We start from the raw sequence: 6,363 nt of genomic DNA, 5'->3' as shown, positions 1-6,363 counted from the left end.
AAAAACAAAGATAGAACATGGAAAATGCTGCCAGGGTTTGGAGGTAAAGTTTCTTTAGGCAGAAACAACGTGCACCAGTAGTACACTGTTACAGTGGCCAGATTCAGAATACTGAAATTCAAATAAGACCAGATTGTAGGATCTAATAATACTGACTCGTTGCAACTGTCAAAATTAAAAGAATTGCTATTTAAGTATGTTCATGTATCTTGCAATAAGACTGGTATTATTAACACATACAAATGTCAAATGGAAAGTCGCTCCCATGACATATACTGCCAGAATACGTACTCCATCATATGGACTAAAGAAAGGGGTGGTAACTAATGAAATAATGCAAATGCTTGGATGGAGAATAGCAGAACCCTCAATGTCACAAAAGTGTAGCTTACTTCTAGCTGCGACAATGAATGGTGCAAATGTCCGCCTACTTTTATACGTAAGAGCCATCAACAAAATGATTTTTTCTTGAAGAAGCAGACCAGTAAATTTAGATGAACAGTTGCAGAAATTTCGTGGAGTTAAGTATCTTAGCACTGTGAAGTGAGGCCTTCATACAGGCTGGTCAGGCAATCCAGGGAATCCAGAAGACACACTGCTTTCATCTTTGGAAGAAGGAGTTATCAATTCTGTACATTCGGATTGAATTTAAGTTGAAGTGTGTTTACTACTGCCTTGGATAAAGTTTTCAGGTCTGAATTACTAAACAGAGTTACTTCATATGTTGATGATCTGTTGAGCACCACCTCTAGAGGGAAAGAAATTTGTAGGAAACAACATTTCACAAATATTCTGAAGCAGGAGTTACAGCAAACCTACAATAGTTGAAGTTTGTATTGGACAAAATTAAATTTCTGGACCACATTGTTTCTTCAATAGGACACCTCCCGACCCAGGCAAAATCAGTGGTATAAAGAATTTTCCTTATCCTAGTGGCAAAAAGCTACTTGAAGCGTCTTGGCTTGTCTCCTTTTTTCCAGATAATTCGTGCTATTAAGGGCACAGATCTGTTAAATTTATTAAAGGAAAATGCACATTGTGCGTGGCCTAGTGGCTGCGCAATGGATTTTGATCCAGTAAAAATGCTTTAGTCGATTCTGATATTTTGCATCATCCAGAGATTTTTTAGTAGTAACTGATGGTCGATGGCTATTTCAAATTAACGAGGACGATGGGAAGCAAGATACTTGTAAAATTTTAGAAAGCGTTCTATCAATGAAGCATAAACACCGATCTGTATCAAATGCTAAAATTCAGTCAATCAGTCGCTATGCTGACAGATGTTTATTTTAATTGCTCGTTGGTTTTGGTCTATAATTTAGACCATCTTCGGACTGTAAGCACCACAACATCGGCTGGTAGCTGTGAATGGAGCAAGATCCGTAAGAGCAGCTGACATCTCCATACTCTTATGGATTTTGGTCTGTCCACTGACATCTGCAGCCGTCATGGCGCTTATGGCCTGAAGATGGCCTAAACTGTAGACCACTGGGTGCCAACCAAAATAAGTATCTGTTGCATCCGAGACTTTTTTTCTGAATTGTAACAAGATATTTGTGTTATAAGTTTTTTTAGCTGTACCTTGTGAAAATGTGAGTGAGCGTACTCTGCTACCGCGTTGGAAACTTTAGCAGTACTTTGGGCCTTGAAGGAGTTCAGTTAATATATTTATGGAAAAAAAACATCGAGGTTTTCTGTAATAATCAGGCACTAAGCTTTCTTGTCCTACAAACTACTATATGCACACTTAGATCGTTGTTACTGTTTCTACAATAGCACAGTTTTGAGGTCAAACACCTGAGGAAGAGTTAATATAGTGGCAGATATTCTGTCACACCTACCACAAGATTTATCAGAGTACACAGACATCATAGAACAAATCCCTGAGTACCATATATTACTAGTGAAGGAGAGTAAATTTCGACAGTACTAGTTAAATATTTGCAGAAACATGTCTGATTTGCAGAATGCTGTCTATCATTGGTGTGAAGTTAAATAACTGCTCTCACAAAATCCTACAGAAAAATTAAAACGGCATTTGAAAACGCATAATGAGATTATATTTGTAGATGTGGTGCTCAATCTGACATATGGTGTGTTTGCATTCCAGGTACATGTGAGGATACTTTAATCTGGTACACACACCATGTGTGAGGACTTTATGGTGCATCCAAGTGTATAATAAAAATGAATCTGTATTGCAAATGAATACACTTCCTTAAAACATATCTTGTATGTCAGAAAGCGAAACCAACAAACAAATGTGGACGTACAAAATTACATCCACTTGTAACAACAAATCCACTAAAATCTGTTTCATCTGATATTAAAGGACCATTTCCCTCAGCTGGAGCTGGGGTTAAGTAAGTAGTAGCGCTATATAATATTTTCACAAATTGTTTTAAAGTATGCTACGAAGTCTAATGCAGTGGGTCCAATTATTGAAACAATATTAAACCATTATGTACCATCAGTTGACAAACCTGACATTTTGCCGTCAGACAACATCTCAGATTTCACTTGTTGAGCTTAGGAAACATTTATACATGACTATAACATTAAAAAGATACTAATACCACGATTTCATCCAGAAAGAGCTTAACCATATCATACGAACATACGCACACAATCATCAGACAAAATGGAGAGACTATTTAGAATTCTTCGTGCAGCATGTAAGCAATATGCCACTGTATACCACACAATTAAACCATCTGAAATAATATGCAAGACAAAAGAGAAGGATGAATGGATAAATTTGCTTCCATGTCTTTAGAGTGAAGAATGTTTCTGGGAAGAAAAGGTAAGATAACTTTTAGTTGCTTTCACTGAACAAGCGCACTTGAGAAAGATCTACTATGATAGGAGATAACGGTAAATGCTAAGATATCAGGTAAGAAAAGTATTCTGTTGAAAACTCACCCAAATTCTTCGCTCCTTCAAAAAAAATGTAAATGGCAGCTTTTATACACAGCTCCTTATAAAATAATCGAGATTCTGCATGAAGGAAGTTATCTCATGACTTATTTTAAAACCAATAAAATTAAGGGATTTTAGGCCACCAGGGTTTTAACTTACATGAATGATTAGTCTTACTTGTGCTATGTGAGATGTTTGCACTAAACTGATGGTTAACTGTGATATAGGGACTGATTTAACCAGTGGTGTTAGTAAGAAATTTTGCAGTCATGTGTAGGCAAAGTAACTATGCACGCTGAAAAAAATACTGGAAAAATAGTACTATTAGGACTTGTACATTGATCGAAGGAGCGAGTTTAGGCTAGTAGTATCTAGGTGAAGTTATTTTGCACATACTAGTCGTATAAGTCTAATGAAATGATTGCTAGGCACAGTACTGCCTAGATTATTCAGACACTTACTGTTATATGTATGTAAACAGCAACCATTAAGAATGTAAGATCAAGAGAGACTTTAGCATTGGTATGAATATAGCATGGACACTAGCCTAAAGAGAGAGAATCTACATGTTGCGGTAGAAATGTTAAGGGAGAGATGGCGAAGCCCAAGTCATCCTGTGGGACGACAGCTACCATCAATACAGGTTTCAGTTGGCTGCCAAATCTCTGCCCCGATGGCGGCACTACCACAGAAAGATCGAATATAAAGATTCTGCGGAATGACATAAACACACTGGTTTGTTGTCTAAGGAACTTCCATCCGGTTACCAATCACTACAGTAATGTGTCATGATAGCCTCTCCACCAGCAACATAAGTATTACCATCAACAGTACTGCAGCCATGGATACTACCTCGGATCCACGGATGACATGAAGACCAAGTGCTGAATAGACAGCATTCTGTCGTATTTAGGACACCGCCTGGCCGCTATGCAGCAGTTCAGTTCGCAGAGCCAAACAATGATCTACGCATTGCTGCGTCCAAGAAGCCAAAGAAGCTGCCACCATATCAACCTGGACGTCATGTCTCCACAAACACAAGTAGCAGCCAGTGGTCAGCTACAAACCTCAGTCTCTCCGACATTGCTGCCTGTGGACTCTGGATTTCAGGATTTGGCATCCTCCATGCTTTATTGAGTTTAGAGATCCGTGTTTAACGACAACGCTCCTCATAGTAGTCCATCTGATCTAAGAACTGTACTACTTACACTCAACTACTGTTCGGTGGTTTTGGCAATATTGGTATCATTGGCAAGTGAACAACACAAATGAATGTGTAAGAGAGAAACTGGAAGCCAACGACTTCTCTTTGTTTATTCTGTTTGTTTGGTTGTTTCTTTTGCACATCATTAGAACTGTACATCATACATCATTCAACATTAATCCATGGCGTATTTTATATCCTCAAAGAATGTAAATTGCATTTTGTAAGTAATAAAACTTAACCAGTAGTATAACTTCTTCGTTCGCATGTAAACAAAACAATCACTTTTGATGTAAGTACAGTTTACATGCACAAACATAAAGTAAATATAATTTTTGTTGTTATTTTGTACTGAACAGAATGTTCTTCATCATGATGAAAGACAAATTTCCTGTTGTCATTTACAAATGCACGAGTTCTTCATGATTAACAGAAAACTTTTTATATAAGTTCGATGAAATATTGAAGCGATATTTTATACGTCTTTGGATTGTGTTTCTTTTTTATTTTACCCATTTGTTGAGAAAATTTCGTTTCCTGATGCTATATGATAAATCTGTATTATTTTGTTTATTTTTACTACAAAATCTCTCCATTTCACATTAGAAATCAACAGTTTTAGAATAAATCATGAATTAAACATTGTCTATTTAAGCTTTTGTTCAATTATTGTTTATTTTTAAGTAACAGACAAGACAACTATGTAGAACGAAAATATTCCATAGGTTACCGAGCTCTTTACACATCCTCACTCAGGTTCTAGATGGTTCACTGCTTCCGGTTTATAGCGGAATCTAGTAAGACATTGGTCACATAAGTAAAGAAATCAATGGTTATGGGGTAACGCCCGGTAAGTATGCAACAACCTAACATACAGGTAATGCAGGTACGACCTTGACTGAAAAAAGAAACCAGGAAATATATCGTAGTCTACACGTATTTATGATAGTCTACGGTAGCGCATGGTAGTTTTACAACTTTAGTTATCTTGCAACTGGTGGAAATTGTGGACCTGAGTTGTGGATCATTTCTTTTGTGCTAGTTACGATAAAACGTTTGCGGTTTTATATGTACCTGGGAATCTTGTCTACATGGTGCACCGCACACAGGCACTACAGCATTCAAAACTACTTTGAAATTAACTGCCATGTAGCTCGTGATGTAGATAAATGTGGAACAGGTGATGTTTATGTCAGTGACAGATACACAGGTTTCTTCGGCTGATGCTAAGCTCTCTTTGTACTTGACGAGGGCTAGTATGTGAATTTATTATTTATGTGGTTGGCAGAAGAGGTGATGTCTTTTGATGTTATTAATGAAGATGGAAGGAGTTGGACATAATTTAGCTAGGAACCGTTCTGCAGATAGGTAATGTTCTTGATGTATTTTGGTGACATCCGATATAAATTTAGATTATGTCAATACTCCTGAAGACAGGTTAATGTATTACTAACGATTCAACAATATGTATGTACAGACCGTAAATGAACCGCAGCGTTCCTCATAACAAAACTGATCTACATAGTCAGTGGTTCGACGCCATCCCCCCGAAGTGCAATACACAACTGACAACGTATCTCTTATCTGGACGGCACATGTTTGTATCAAAAGTATCGTAAGCATCACGCACCTACTGCCTCGGCGACGCAAGTTTTCTTGCAGAATATCGTCAACTTTCGGGTAGCTGTGCATTACAATGTTGCAACGGCCTGAAAACTCGCTATATTCAATGTATTTCAGCTCCTTGATTTCTTGTTACATCTGCAAAAAAATGTATCACTGAACCCTTTGACACTTTTCATGCTATTACTGAAACATATACTAAACAACAAAGACAAGCAGTTTAATCTCTCCAAGCAACACTTGCGATTAGTGACAGATACTAAAATTTAACAACGGAAGTAAACTTTTTTGTCTTCTGCTCTAGATCTACTGGCGACGGCGTTGCTGCAGGGGATACACCGGTTCCCGTGAGATCTTCGACGTTAAGCGCTGTAGGGCGTGGTTGGCATTTGGATGTATGACCATCCAGCCGCCATGCGCTGTTGCCATTTTTCGGGGTGCACTCAGCCTCATGATACCAATTAAGGAGCTACTCGACCGAATAGTAGCGGCTCCGGCCAAAGAAAACCATCATAACGATCGGGAGAGTGGTGTGCTGACCACACGCCCCTCCTATCCGCATCTTCAACTGAGGATGACGCGGCGGTCGGATGGTCTCGAAGGGACACTTGAGGCCT

This window comes from Schistocerca gregaria, chromosome 5 (assembly GCF_023897955.1).
Source record: "Schistocerca gregaria isolate iqSchGreg1 chromosome 5, iqSchGreg1.2, whole genome shotgun sequence".
In the NCBI taxonomy this organism is placed as follows: domain Eukaryota; kingdom Metazoa; phylum Arthropoda; class Insecta; order Orthoptera; family Acrididae; genus Schistocerca; species Schistocerca gregaria.
The sequence above is the reverse complement of the archived record's forward strand: the minus strand, read 5'-3'. Positions refer to the sequence as shown.